Here is a 15491-nt window from a genome sequence, read left to right as displayed (position 1 = left end):
TTGTAAGAACACAGGGGCGCATATATGCTTTCAAATTAGTGTTTTGGGTTTCTTCAAATATATTCCCAGAAATGGGATCACTGGGTGAAAGGCAGTTTGATTACAAGGGTTATATCCTCCTTTTGGATCGATTTCCTCCATATTATTTAGTGACCTTCTTTGTCTTTTTTTTTTTTTTTTAATTTATATCTTTATTGATCTCAGAGAGAGGAAAGGAGAAGAAGAGAGAGAGACAGAAACATCAATGATGAGAGAGTCACTGATCGAGCCCACAACCCAGGCATGTGCCCTGACCGGGAATCGAACCCCTATCACCTGGATCCTAGGTGAACGCTCAACCGCTGAGCCATGCCCGGCCGGGCTTCTTTGTCTTTTGTTATGGCTTTTGTTTTGAAGTTTATTTTGTCTAATGTAAGTATTGCTGCCTCAGCTTTGTTTGTTTGTTTGTTTCTATTTGCATGGAATATTTTTTCCATTCCTTTGCTTTTACTCTGTGTATCTTTTGTTCTGAGGTGAGTCTCTTGTAGATAGCATATATATGGGTCATGTTTTCTTATCCATTCAGTTGCCCTATGTCTTTTGATTGGAGCACTTAATTCATTCACATTTAAGGTTATTTTTGATAGGTGCTTATTTATTGCCATTTTATGATTTATACCTATGCTTCACTCTCTATTTCTCCTTCTTCTTAAAGCAGGCCTTTTAACATTTCTTTCAATACTGGTTTGGTGGTAATGAACTCCTTGAGGGTTTTTTATTTTATTTTATTTGGGAAGCTCTTTATTTCACCTTCAATTTTAAATGATAGTCTTGCCAGATAGAATAGTCTTGGTTGTAGATTCTTGCTTTTTATCACTTTGTATATTTTGTGCCAATCTCTTGGGCCGGAAGTGTTTCTGTTGAGAAATCAGCTGACAGCCCCATGGGAACTCCCTTGTAGGTAACTAAGTCTCTCTCTCTCTCTGCTTTTAAGATACTTTCTTTGCAATCCTGGATGAGTAACTCAGTTTGTTAGTCCCAAGGTTGTGGGTTCAATCCCTGATCAGGGCACATACCAGAGTCGACCAATGAATTCATAGATAAGTGCAAAAACAAATTGGTGTTTCTCTCTCTCTCTTTCCTTTCCTGTCTCTCTAAAATCAATAAATTTAAAAAAAAATTATAAGATTCTCTCTTTGTCTTTAACCTTTGCCATTTTAATTATGATATGTCTTGTTGTGGGCCTTTGGGGGTTCATCTTGATTAGGACTCTCTGTGCTTCCTGAACTTCTGTGGCTTTTTCCTTCACTTGGTTAAGGAAATTTTCAGCCGTTATTTCTTCAAACAGGTTCTCTGTCCTTTGCTCACTCTCTTTTCCTTCTGGTACTCTTATGATGCAGATGTTGTTAATGCTTGATGTTGTCCCATAGGTCTCTTACAGTTTCCTCATTTTTAAAAAATTCTCTTTTCTTTTTGATGTTCTGTTTGGGTGCTTATTCTTATCTTGTCCTCTTTTTTTTTTAAAACATATCTTTATTGATTTCAGAGAGAGGAAAGGAGGGGGAGAAAGAGAGATAGAAACATCAATGATGAGAGAGTCATTGATGAAGCCTGCAACCCGGGCATGTGACCTGACCGGGAATTGAACCCCGATCGCCTGGATCCTAGGTCGATGCTCAGCTGCTGAGCCACGCCCGGCGGGGGTATCTTGTCCTCTTAATCGCTGATTCGATCCTCTGTGTCATCTAACCTGCTGTTGATTCCTTCTAGTGTATTCTTCATTTCAGATGAAATTGTATTATTCAGTTCTAACTGGCTCATTTTTATGGTTTCTATATCCATTTCAAAGCTTATTATCTCTTTGTTTACATTCTAATTGAGATCATCCATTCTTCCCCTAATTTCTATGAGCATCCTTATAATCATTGTTTTAAACTGTGTTTCAGGTATCTTGGTTGCTTTCATTTCATTTAATTCTTTTTCTGGGGATTTCTCTTGTTGTTTTTTCCATTTGGGGTATATTTATTTGTCTCTCCATTTTGTCTATGTGTATTAAGAAGATCTGCATTGATTTCCAAACTTGTTATGGTGGCTTTGTGATGTAGGTGTCTTGTTGAGCTCAGTGACGTAATCTTACAGATCACCTGAGTTTGGTGCTGCAGGAATGTTTCTTGTGTGTTAGGTGCACCCTCCTGTTGTAGTTGTGTCTTGAATGCTATTGACTCTTATGGGTGGAGTTAACTATTCTGGCTGGCTGACTATAAGGGTAAACCTCTATCACTGTGTAAGAGCTACTGTGCAGGGACTGCCTCCTGAAGCAAAGTTGTTCCCAACAGGATCCGGTGCCTGCCAGAACTCCCCATTGGGTGTGCCATTTGTGTGGCTAGTTGAGTTGAGCTCTGGTGTCTTCTGATGCTCACCGCTGATTATGTTGGTTCTAGTTCCATTTGGGTGGGGTTCAGGTACAGGTCGATGTCAGGTGTTGTGTGTTACCAGCCTTGGGCTACCTGTCTGGAGATACCATGCAATTCACTGTTTGTGGCTGTGTCTACTGTGCCTGAGTGTGTGGGGGAGGGGCCAGTTTATGTTCAAGGGTTGGCTTCCTCCTGCTTAGAGCTGGGAACAAGTCTATAAAAGGTCCAAGGCTCCCTGAGGTCTGCCTTCACCTGTCAGCTACTCTACCTCCCCCAAAGGTTGCCTGGTCATCCTCCAGGGCCTTCTGAAGAAACACTGTAGAGTGGGCCCAAGGCGGCTCTGACACACAGACCATTCTATAGGTCACAATCTCAGTAGGGCAGGGTGACTGTGGTCAGGAGGATGGAGCTAGTGGGTCCCCTACTTGGGGGCTGTACAGTCAGGCACTCAATGTGAGTAAAGTGACTCCTACTCCAGAGCCAAACCACTCGGTCTCTGCCAGAGCCTCCAACTCTAGCTTACCCAGGAGGAGTGTGCCATGGGCTCAGGTTGGGTACAGCCAGAGGGCCCCTCTGCAGGGGCAAGCTCAACAGGGTGAAACCTCCAGGGCTCAGGAGAACAGATCAAAAGAGTCTTCTATTGGAGGTGGTGCAGTCTGAGCCCACACAATGGAGCCAAGAACTTCTTCCTGGTCTCAAACAATAGCCTTTGGGGGAGACACACTCCAAATGTCCCAGCTTCAAGCAGTACACACTTCCCCCTGTGGAACTGAGCTCAGCTGGGGGAGGTCATTAGTACTTGGAAGGGCTTATACAAACAGTCTCCCATTGGAAGTATTGCCATCAAACTTGTAGAAGGCATGTGGGCACTTCTTCCCCTTCCCAGGATAGTATGAGCTGAGCTCACGTGGAAGATAGTTTTCCTCCCTGTGATGTAGTCACACAATCCAGCATTGTGCATTTGTTTCCAGGACAAAAGCCTCCCAGGGAGATGTTCAGAAAGTCCCAGCTGTGTACAGCTCTCTGATTCCCCTGTGTGACTGAACCCAGCAGGTCAGAGCCACAGAGTGGCAGGGCAGGTCCAATGATTCAACAGGTAGGGGGTGGGGTAGGCATTGGCTATGTCCTCAAGGTGGGAAAGAATGGTCCCCTTTCCAAAGCTACACAGATCAATCACTGTCTGAGTCTCCGCCAAGAGCTTTTCCAGTAAAAGAGCCCTCCAAAGGTCCTTCCTGGGTGTAGCCAGCAAACCCCTCTACAGGACCAGAGCATGGCAGAGTGGTGTCGCCAGTAGTTGGAGGACCAGGTAATGCACTCTCCAGGCTGGTGCTGTAAAAATAATTGTGGTAGACCCTGGGAAAGTTGTGTCTGAGTCTCTAGCAGACTCCCTTCTCTCCCAGGCAGACTGACTCCCCACTGATTTTCAGCACCAGATGCTATGCAGCTCCTCTTCTTGTCTCTGTTGCTCTGGGTTGGAGATCCCTGTTTGGGGTTGAGACCCCTTGCTCCTGGGGGGAGGGAGTTTTGCAACCAAGATATCCCTTTGGCTTCTCAGCTGCTGCACGTGTGTGTGAAAGCCAGCCCTTTCCATGTCTCTGCCCTCTTTACCAGTCTCTATGTGGCTTCTATAAAACCTTGGCTATAATATTTAAGTTTAGCTAGCTTTCAGTTGGTCATTCAGGTTGATTGCTTTCTAATGTAGCTGTAAATCTGGTTTGGCACTGGGAGCAGTTAGTATTGCCATCTTGGAATCTCCAAATTTAGTTATTTTCTTATTTTTAAAATTTCTGAATAAAATAATTGTTTTGGTATATCAGAAAAAAATTAAAAATATTTAACAATTGACTATGACTGCTATTTAACAATTCACTACTATCGATATTTTCCCTACTGTCTATTTTGTTTTGTTTTACTCAAGTTTGCTTGTTGAACAATTTGGAAAATTTAGGTTTTGGGTTTTTTTTTTTAAAGTTTCTCTTTTTAAAAGACAAACAGTTCAAGATGAAAATTAGCCTGAGTATAGATTTGGATGATTTCTTTAGCTCTGGATGTATGTTTTTATTGATTCCAGTTCAAATTATCATGTAATTAGATTTTTAAAATTTCATCTTTACCCTATGATAATTTAGGAGAAGTTTGTTGTTGTTTTTAGTCTGTGAATATGGGTGAAGGTAGCTGGCATGGAGTGGAGTATAGAGTCTCAGCTCTAGCCTACAGCTGGGCCTCTGAGAGGAAGGCTAGGACCAGGACTTATATGAGTAGGGACACCTGAATCATTTGAAATAAAAGTAAAGTTGGGAACATATTCTCAGCTCTTCAAGCTCTTTCCTCACAATTTAAAGTCTGGTTGCCTCCTTTAAATTACTCTATTTTCTACAGGGAAAATACTGGCAGTAATATCCTTATCCTGCATCCCCTGCCCCTTGACACCCTGTGGGGGCAGGGACCAGTAAAGTTGGGGGTAAGAAAGGATAGGGAAGCATGGGAGAGAATTTGGACACCCTGATGTCCAGGCCCCTATAAGGGGTAGGAGTCTTTTAGGCCAAGGAAGAGAGGACTTGAGTGTACTCTTACACCCTGTTGCAACTAAAAAGTGGAATCCAGAAATGGGGAATCTTGAGACTAGGACTACAGAGCCAGTCTGAGGGCATGCATTTGGGACCTGCTAGCACTGAAGCTTATCCTAGATAGTTGAATTTCTAGGAAATCCCTTTAGGGTATGATAAGGACCACAAAATGGTTAATTATAGGAGAGTTCATGGTAGAGGTTGGGAATTAGAATGGTGGCATGGATGCCAATGGAGATAATTTAGAGTGAGAACTCTAAATTTGGACTGGAGAAGATGAAGGCAGATCTCAAGCGAAAAGCCTTTCTTTAGAATGCTATGTGGAGGCATGGATGGGAGTGACTGAGAGCCTCAGTTCTGGAATAGCTTGCCTCTTAGGGATTCCAGGAGTAGTGCTGGCCTCTGTCTGTTCTGTGTGTCAAACTTCTTCTCTGCCTTCACTCATTTCAGTAGACATAAGGGAATGGAATCGGAGAGCAATAAAGTATGGAGCCTTTTTCTATGATTAGTGATAAGAATCCAATTCTATATTTCAGAAAGCGAGACAGGAAGGAGTAGAAATAAAGATGTTTATTCTGCCAAGTGTTCTTAGTCTTAGGATGTCTTGTCAAGAAAACCTTAGATTTTATCCCAGATGGGTGAATTGACTAGTCCAGTACCAAATGATGCACAGATGAGGGCAAGGGAATTTGTGCTTTACATGTGGGATTAATCTCACTCAACCTCATTCATAGACTTGATTTATTTTGGGTGGGTAATGGCTAGAGCAGTAGAGAATTATTAGACTGTGGTTGGGTAAGGCAAGGGAGATAAGGTATAATATTTTTTAGCTTTCTTCCCCCATTCTTTGTTTTTTCTTTTCTCTCTTCTCATGACCAGAAGTCTAGACAGGAAGCAGTTCGGTTACTAAGGAAACTGAAGCTGAATATACTTGATTCCTCAGCTTGTGAGATAAAAACAAAATTGGTATTCAAAATGGAAGACCTTATGGAGGATGGGTGTTTTAAAATTTTTATTGAATGTATTGGGGTGACATCGGTTAATAAAATTATATAAGTTTCAGTTGTACAATTCTATACTACATCATCTGTATACTGTATTATGTGTTCACCACTCCATCAAGTCTCCTTCCATCACCATTTATCTCCCCTTTACTCTCTTCTACCTCCCCTTATCCCTTTCCCTCTGGTAATCCCATACTTGTCTGTTTCTAAGAGGGTTTTGTTTTTGTTTTTGCTTAATCCCTTCACAATTTTCAGCCAGCTACTCCCACCCCCTCCCCTCCAATAGCTGTCAACCTGTTCTCTGTATCTATGGGTATCTATTTCTATTTTGTTTATTGGTTTATTTTGTTTATTAGATTCCACATATAAGTGAAATCATATGGTACTTGTCTTTCTCTGACTGACTTATTTCACTTAGCATAACACTTTCCAGGTCCATCAACAAAATGAAAAGATAACCCACTGAATGGGAGAACATATTCACCAATGATACATCTAATAAGAAGTTAATATCCAAAATTGATAAAGAACTTATAAAACTCAACACCACTCCCATCAAACAATCCAATTAAAAATGGGCAAAGGACATGAATAGACACTTCTCCAAAAAGGACATACAGATGGCCAAGAGACATATGAAAAAATCCTCAACATCACTAGTCATCAGAGAAATGCAAATTAAAACCACTATGAGGTATCACCTTGCGCCTGTCAGAATGTTTATCATCAATAAATCACCAAACAACAAATGTTGGTGAAGATGTGGAGAAGAGGGAATTCTTGTGCACTGTTGGTAGGAATGCAGATTGGTGCAGCCACTGTGGAAAGCAATATGGAATTACCAGGAAGATTGGTTTTAACTAAACAAGCTTAGACTCATTCATTGTTATAATTCTTTTACATACACAATATAACTACACAAAGATAAACAGAGAGCTTTTTCTAGAAGTTTAGTTGAGAATCACTCTATGGAATGGCTTTGAATCCAGCCCCTGCTACTTTCTACTCTCTCATTTGGCCCCATGCTGCCCATTTCATGCTGAGAGGAAAAGAAGGCATCATTTCACCTAGCTTTAAAAGCAACAAAAGTACATATCACACCAATCAACATCTTCCCCTCAAATTCCAGAAAATCGGTCTTTCAACGTCTAATTAATATGTGGTTTTGTAGGGGGTTTTTTTGTTTGTTTTATTTTTGGTCAAATATCAGTGTCTGTTGGAAATGTTATGGGAATATAGAGCCATTCCTTATATGTTGCTGCCTCTAGTGTAAAAAAATGTAGACTGCATTCTCTTGACAGCTGCAGGCAGCTCAGAGCAGTTTTTCCATTTGTATGTATAATTAAAATGTAAAAACAATTTTAGCCTCTAATCTGTACTTTTCTACATGTACAGTTGAATAAATATGTTAATGTTTTTGACAATAGAGTATTGAAACAGGTAGCCTACCACTGGCCATAATACTCTTCTGATGGTAAAACAGATTCTACTCTGTGGCGACTGCTTTTTGATCCAGTCTCTGTTCTCATCTTGTGATCTCCACAGAGACCTTATAAGTTAAAGTGAACTGCTTTTAAAGTTTAAGAAGGGAGTAAAAAGGGGCTATTTATATCTGTCTGTAATCTCTTCTAAGACTGGAGGATTTTCCATAGAAATCAAAAAACTTAGATCTGAATGGAATTTGTGTGTATGTGTGTGTGTGTAGAGGAGATAAGGGTAGGGTGATAAAAACTTGTATGCATCAATATTTATTGAGCACTACTGTGGTAGGCAGTTAGACAGACATGAGCAGAGGGGCATGATGGTCCAGGTACCGAAAGTCACCAGGGTGGAAAGCCCTGGGTGCCTAGCAATGGACAATTGTAGAGTGGGACCTCATCCCCAGGGTGACCTTTTCTCCACTAGCATATTGCTGGTCATCTGGTATGGACCCCCTGAACTTTCATATCACTGGTCATTCAGTTTAGACCTTCTGAGATAGCATCTAGGCCTCAGTTGTATTTCAGCCACAGGCCCAGAAAAGCAGCAAAACCAGAAAAGTGATGCCACAGCTGCCTCAGGACCAGCTGCATTGAATAATGCCCCCCCCCCCCCCCGCCCTGGGACTAATTGACCAGTGGAGACCCTGAACCTGAAAGGACGCACCTGAAAAACTGATGAATATTCTATTGAGATCTTCCCCTGGGACCTCCCCTAAAATCTCCATCCTTAAAACCCTTAGGAGGGAGGACCCAACCAGCTCTCTCTCTTTCTCTCTCCTGGGAGTATGCCTGAGTAGTTCCCCTCCCTTTCCCCCTCCCCATAATCTCCAAGGACCCTTCCTTTGCCCTTATAACTTGTTTCCTACGCCCATTTCTTCCATGAATTACTTCTACCTCTGTGATTTTCTAAATAAATGTTCTCTTATAGTTTGAGTCTTGGCTCTGAATTCTGTCCTAGCCAGAACTCAAGTACCGAGGTTACTGAACCCAGGTCTAGTCTGACTCCACCAGTCTAACACCTGGTGCCATTCTCACTGCTGCCAACACTACTAGGTATGAGTTAATTTGCATTGTATATTTCATCTGAGCATTACTAACATGCAAGTGGTTGGGTATATGATGTCCTTACGAGTCTTTTGCAGACCAACATGGGAGACCCATCAAGATACTTTGTTGTATAAGAGCCAAGAAAGACTGGTGGGATGTGCCATTACAGCTCTCCACATAAGTTCTTGGCAAAATGCTCTGAAATGTATGGTTCCTAGGAAGATGTGTGGTAGCTGAGATAATTGCCAACTTTGCATCCTTGTTCCAAAGCAGTTCTTCCCATATGGGATGAACTTCCTGCATAAGATGCCTTCTTCCTTCTTGAAATGGACTTATCCAATCAAGTGCTTGGGTTTGCATCTGAAAGCTGTCAAAAGATTAGGAAACGCCAAGCCATGGCATTGTGGGATGATTCTCTTATTGGTCATCTCTATGCTCAACAGTGTCCCGGAATTGCTGTAGGATCCCTATGCAAGAAGCTCTTACTAGACTTGTTTATAGGATCTTTATTTGTAATATCAGATAAATGAGTGGCCTCATTTCCACCTATCCTTGGGCAGATGAGGGCACTTCATGATGGAAACCTGAAGGGTATTCATTTTTCCTTGTTGAACATATCTAAAAACATGACTACTATATATCTCTTGCTGTCTCCTGAACACCTCTGATGAACCATGGAACCAGTCTTAGACACTGAGGGGCCAAATATATTGGGAAAATAGACCAGAGAGATACAGACCTGACAAATCCATGGCTTAATGTATGTGTGTGTGTGTGTGTGTGTGTGTGTGTGTGTGTGTGTGTGTGTGTAAGAGAGAGAGACTTAGAAAGTTCTGAGAGTGTGTATTGACTGAAAATTACAGTAAGAGATCAAATCAAATCGTGTTCAGAGAAGTCCAGAATATTATAATGTAGCACAGCAGCCAAAGGAATTCCAGGGGCTAGGAGGTAAGATCATATCATGGCCAAGATGGTGGCTGAGACTTTCAGTGGGGTGTTGGTGCAAGTTAAATTAGATCCACTCAGATTGGGAGATTGCAAAAGTTTCTACAGTCTGATCTATCTGAATAGAGGAGCTGTATATGCCCTTTTCTTCCTAAGGCATCCTGAATGATAAGCAATCTAGTGAAATAACTTCTTCTGGATTTCAGGTGCTATGTTTCATCATGCTCTGGATATCCAGGCTGCCTCAAACCATCAAAGACCCAAGAGCTCAGAGAAATCCTATTGCAGGTATTTTTAAAAAATAACATTTGTAATATTTTTCATAAGTTAGTACAGAATAGGTACTCAACTTCTCCTTCATACTCAGCTTCTCCTCCCCTCATTCCCTCCATATCTAACTCCTTCAGCAAGAATGAGCCACAGATGGTACCAAACTTGATTTAAAATAAGAGATATTTTACTGATTTTTTGGAGAGAGAGGAAAGGAGAGGGAAAAAGAGAGAGAAACGTCGATGTGAGAGCAATATTGGTCTGCCTCCTGCACACCTCCTACTGGGGATGAGCCTGCAATTCAAGCATGTGCCCCAGACTGAGAATCGAACTGGCAATCTTTCAGTGCATGGGACAATGCCCAACCATCTGAGCCACACTAACCAGGGCATAAAATAGGAGATATTTTTAAATGAAATAAAATAGGATTATACTGTGAAAAAAATCAAGAGAGATGAAATGAGGTGACTGCTTGTGTGTCTCCACTTTAGCTATACATCACAATTTCCTCTCGAATGATTTATTTATTTATTTATTTATTTATTTATTTATTTATTTATTGTTTACATGAACATTCATGGCATCTTTTTTTGTAATATTCAAAAAATTTAAAACAATTACAATAAGAGTTCAAAGTCATTAATGGGTGAATGGTTAAACAAACTGTAGTACATCCACCAAGAAATATGACCCAGCAAAGAAAACGAATTATTTACTGATACACACAACAATTTAGATGCACTGCCAGGAAATAAATATTAAGTGAAAAGAGCCAAACCCACAAGGTTACATACTATATGATTTCATTTACATAACGTTCCCATAATGACACAATTATAGAAATGACAAATAGATTAGTTAGTGGTTGCCAGGATTAGGAATAGGGGTTGACAACTGGGAGGGAAGTGCTTGGGATTATAAAAAGGCATAAAGAAGGATACTTGTGGTGATGGCACAGCTCAGTATCTCAGTTGTGGTGATAGATACATGAAACTACATGTATGATTAAATCACATAGAACCACATACATACATCCATACACACATCCATAAGTGAGTACAAGTAAAACTGGGGAAATGTGAATAAGATCAGTGGATCATACTAGTGTCAATATTTTGATTGTACTACATTTTCCAAGATGTTGCCCTTGTAGGTGCCTCAATATAAGGTATATGAGATCTCTCTGTATAATCTCTTACATCTGCATGGGAACCTACAATTATCTCAATAAAGATTTCAACAGAAATATATTATAGACAGTGACATAAACTTAACTGTAAAATCAAATCTGATTTTTTAAAAAAAGAAAAGAAAAGAAATAGGAGAGAACATGTAAGTTGGGGAAGCAAGTTGTAAAACTCCCAGGCCACCTCAGATCTCTTGGCAATTTCTACCCAGAGCACCATGTTAAGAAGCCTTATCTGAGGTCCTGTCTAGGCTCAGTGGGACATAGTGCCTCATTTGTGATGTCTGCTCTGCATGCAAGAGGTAGGGTCTTCAGAAGAAGTGCTACGTATTTGCCATCCATCCTATGAGGAGCGCATTTCTAACTACTAATGTGGAATGCGACATCTGGGGTTGGGGAAGGGATTTTGAGGCAGTAACGTCTGGTTAGTGCTCTATAAATCCCACCATTGTAAGCCACTGCCTACAAGTCCAATTGGGGTCCCATTGGTGAGCAAGGTTTTACACTGCCCGGCTCCTTAAGGGGCAGGGACCACGCTAATCTAATTGTAGCTGATATTCAGTGAACATATTCTAGTGGCCAAGCCTTCCCAGATGAAAGTCTTATAACTAGAACAATGTGAAGTGGTTATTTAAGACAGAAAGGAATGCAGGTTATTACCTAAGGTGCTGGAGAAGGGAGCAGGTTGCCACAGGTCTGAAATAGAGTCTCATATGGTGGAGGATAGAATACAGTCAAAGGAGACGAGGTTCATTCCAAACTTCATTTCCTTAATTGGAAATTCATATGTTTCTCCCTCAGTTCTGATCAGGGACTTACTTTAAAGCTTACTACTTTTTTTCCCTAATATTTATTTTATTTTTTAAAAAATCTCCCATTAGCAGGTGGTATTTGGAAAAACAGAACAGCTTTTCACATTGTATAAGGGAAGATTTTCAAGAGATTGAAACAACTGCTGGTGAGGATGTAGAGAAAAGGAAACCCTTGTGCATTGTTGGTGAAGTTGCAAATTGGTGCAGCCACTATGGAAAACAATATGGAGGGTCCTCAAAAAAATTAAGACTAAGGTTACCATATGACCCAGCAACCCCTTTCTGGGTGTTTATCCAAAGATATCCAAAACACTAATTTGAAAAGATATATGCATCCCTATGTTCATTGTAGCATAATTTATGATATCCAAGATATGGAAGCAAAACAAAGACAAATACCATATGATTATACTTATATGTAGAATCTAAAAAAACAAAATAAATGAACAGACAAAAGAGAAACAAATTCATAGATACAGAGAACAAATTGGTGGTTGCCAGATGGGAGGAGTATTGGGGTTCTGGGTGAAAAAGGTGAAGGGGTTAAGAAGTACACATTGGTAGTTACAAAATAGTCACAGGGCTGTAAAGTACAGCATAGGGAATATAGTCAATAATATTGTAATAACTACGTATGATACCAGGTGGGTACTAGACTTATAGGGGGATCACTGTGTAAGTTACATACATGTCTAACCACTGTGCTACACACCTGAAACTAATATAATATTGAATGTCAAATGTAATTAAAAAATAAAAATAAAAATTGAAAAAAAAAAGACTGTTACATTGAGCTAAAGTGGTATTACGTGCAGAAAACAGGAGCACTTCATAACAAGCCAGTCACTGACAGAGAAGAGTTGACTGTGATGAGAGTTCAGTAAAGATTCAACAGAATGAGGAACATAAATGTGTAAAAGAGAGCCCTTAACTATCTCCTCTGTTTGCATAACATGGCTGTAGCAGAGATGGTCTTCATACAGAGAGGGAGTCTTTTTGCCACTGAGTCTAATTGTTGGCTATAACATCCTATATGATGATCTCCATGTTTCTGAGTTAAAACTCCTAAAGCATTTCCTTTATTTTCATGTACAAAAAGAGAGAAAGAAAATTTATAATTAGGGTGTCCTAAAACAGGAGCTTTAGACAATTCTTCCTTTAGAACCTCTACAGCTTGTTTTCCTTTGGGGGTCCACTGGATTGGATCAAGCTGATCTGATTTTAATAAGACATATAGATGTTGAGCCATCAATGAAAAATTTGAAACCCAGTTGTGACAGTGTCCAGTTAGCCCTAGAAATCCCCAAAGTTGTTTCGTAGTTTTTGGAGGAAGGAAGGATAGAAGTCTTTCAGGGTTAACTAGTACCCATCTTTAGATAAAACATTGCCAAGATATTTTACTCGGGGCAAACAGAATTGAAGCTTGTCTTTTGAGACTTTATGCTCCTTAATGGCTAGCTGTTGTAATAGATAAATTGTGTCCTTTGGGGAGTCTAATAATGCCCTGGAGAATAAAAGCAAATCATCCACATATTGGGTCAGAGTAGAATCTCTGGGAATTTCAACATCATTTAAATCAGCCTTTAGTATTTAAGAGAAATATGTAGGACTCTCTATAACCCTGGAGAATTGTGGTCCAAGGGAATTGGTGACCTTCCCAGGTGAAGGCAAAAAGATATTGACTACCCTTTTCTATAAAAATGCTGAAAAAACATACTACATAAATCTATTACTAGAAACTATTGGCAGTATATAGGAATGACAGATAAGAGAGTATGTGGATTTGGATCCACAGGATGTCTGGGAATAACTATTTTGTTTATAGCTCTGAGATCCTGTACAAATCTCCATCCTTTCCCATTGGGTTTCTTTACTGGAAGGATTAGAGTATTACAGGGGCTCATGCATGGAATGATAAGCCCTCTCTTTAAGTAATCTTGTATAATGGGTTTTATTTTGGCCAGTGCATGAAGTCTTAAAGGATACTGAAAAATATGAGGTAGAGGCAAAGTATTGTCAACAGTTATTTTAACTGGAGTGGCTGACTTAATTTTGCCAATATCCATACTGGAAAGAGCTCAGAATTTCATAAGAACATTTTGTAGCAAACATTCAGTCTCAAGACTAGTTTCCTCTTGTTGAGGTTCCTTTAAAAATCACTATTTTTTCAATTGTTTCAATGCCTGACTCATTTAGTTTTAAATATATTTCAAGAAAATCTCATTCTATCAGGTGAATTGGGGCAGATTTGACTAGTAAAAATACATGTTGCTCCATAACATATCCCCCAGCTGGAAGGGAACGATAGGTTCTGACTTAAAAACAGACATTGGTTGGTTAGATACCCCTACAATTTGTACAGAATATTTACTCCAAGGGAGAGGGTGATTTAATTGGGTAGGATTAAGAATAGATAAAGTAACCCCAGTATCTATATGGACCTTGGCAGTTTCCCCTTTTATGCTAATTTCAATTTTTCCTAAAGTATTGGTAAGAATAAGTGGAAATGGTCTCTTATAAATCTCAGAGCAGCCCTATGCTTGCTTCTGCTTCTTTTCTTTTTCTAAATCCCATTTGTTTTATGCAATCTTTCTTAAAATGACCTGGCTTTTTACATTAACAGCAATTTGAATTTCTCCTCATTTGCTTGGGACATAACATCAGTTATAGATCCATACCACCCCCCTCCACTCCTCCTTGACCAGATAAGACATCGTTATTTTCTGAAGGATGGATTGTGGGATGGATTCTGAAGGATGGATCGTTATTTTCTGATTATAGCCCAGAGCTGTTGTAGCTGGTGACCCACCAGCGGGGTGTTGCAGCAGGGTGAGGCCTGAGACCTAATTCTAGTCCTCCTGTTCTCCCTTAGGTGAAAGACACATAGCCCAGCACTGGCCCATAAGGAGGCATTTGCACTGTGCCTGGGTAAGCCATAATCATTGTAGAGGGAAAGGATGACAGATCACTGGGGTCCTAAGTCTGTCCTTGGTTTGTGATGAGGGCATTGGGTGAAGGGGCAGGGTTGGTGCTGTTTTCCAACATGTGTATGTATTCTCATTAGAAACAGATGTAAATAAATGAATACAAATTGTATTCTTTGATGTGTACACTAAAAGAAATAACATCAGTCAATCACATGGAGATATCTGCCTCCTTTAAACCCTACTTATCACCTCCTCTTGCCTGGACCTACCCTCTTCTCCCCCACAGCCCCAACCCCACCACCAGAGTCACTCCACTGTTACATCATCTCCAGTGCCTTGGAAACTCTTCTTTTGTCATCAGGTGTCACTTGTCCCAGTAAACAACTAAAACCTGGGGGAGGGCCCCTTCAGTGGTGCCACCATCCAGCTAGAGGTAGGGGATGGGGTGTTAGTTTCAGGGGTCTCAATCAGATTAGTGCTTTATTTCACATGAAAAGAAAAAAATCCTAACCAGCTTGTAACATCAAGAAGCTGATCACCATCAAGCCCCTGAACAGTCCTCTAGTCACCCCAGACCAAAGGGAGGAAACTTAGAACCTTGTTTTGTACTACCCCTGTAAGGAAACCTCCAGTCCTTCAGAGAGTCCTGCTTTTTCTCAAGAATCACTTGCCACATCACATCACTAATTCCTGCGGATTGGCTGCTCAAGAAAGAAGCTTCTCTAAGATCTCAGGAGGACTTTGGTTCTGAGCTGTCTTTTATTTTCTCCACGGGCAACACTTCGTTTTGTGGCCAGAAGATCTGAGGCACCACTTGACATTGAAACATCGTGAAGGTGATCCAGAGAGAGAGAAGAGG

Source organism: Miniopterus natalensis, chromosome X, assembly GCF_054644295.1.
Source record: "Miniopterus natalensis isolate mMinNat1 chromosome X, mMinNat1.hap1, whole genome shotgun sequence".
NCBI lineage: Eukaryota > Metazoa > Chordata > Mammalia > Chiroptera > Miniopteridae > Miniopterus > Miniopterus natalensis.
This window is presented reverse-complemented; position numbering follows the sequence as displayed.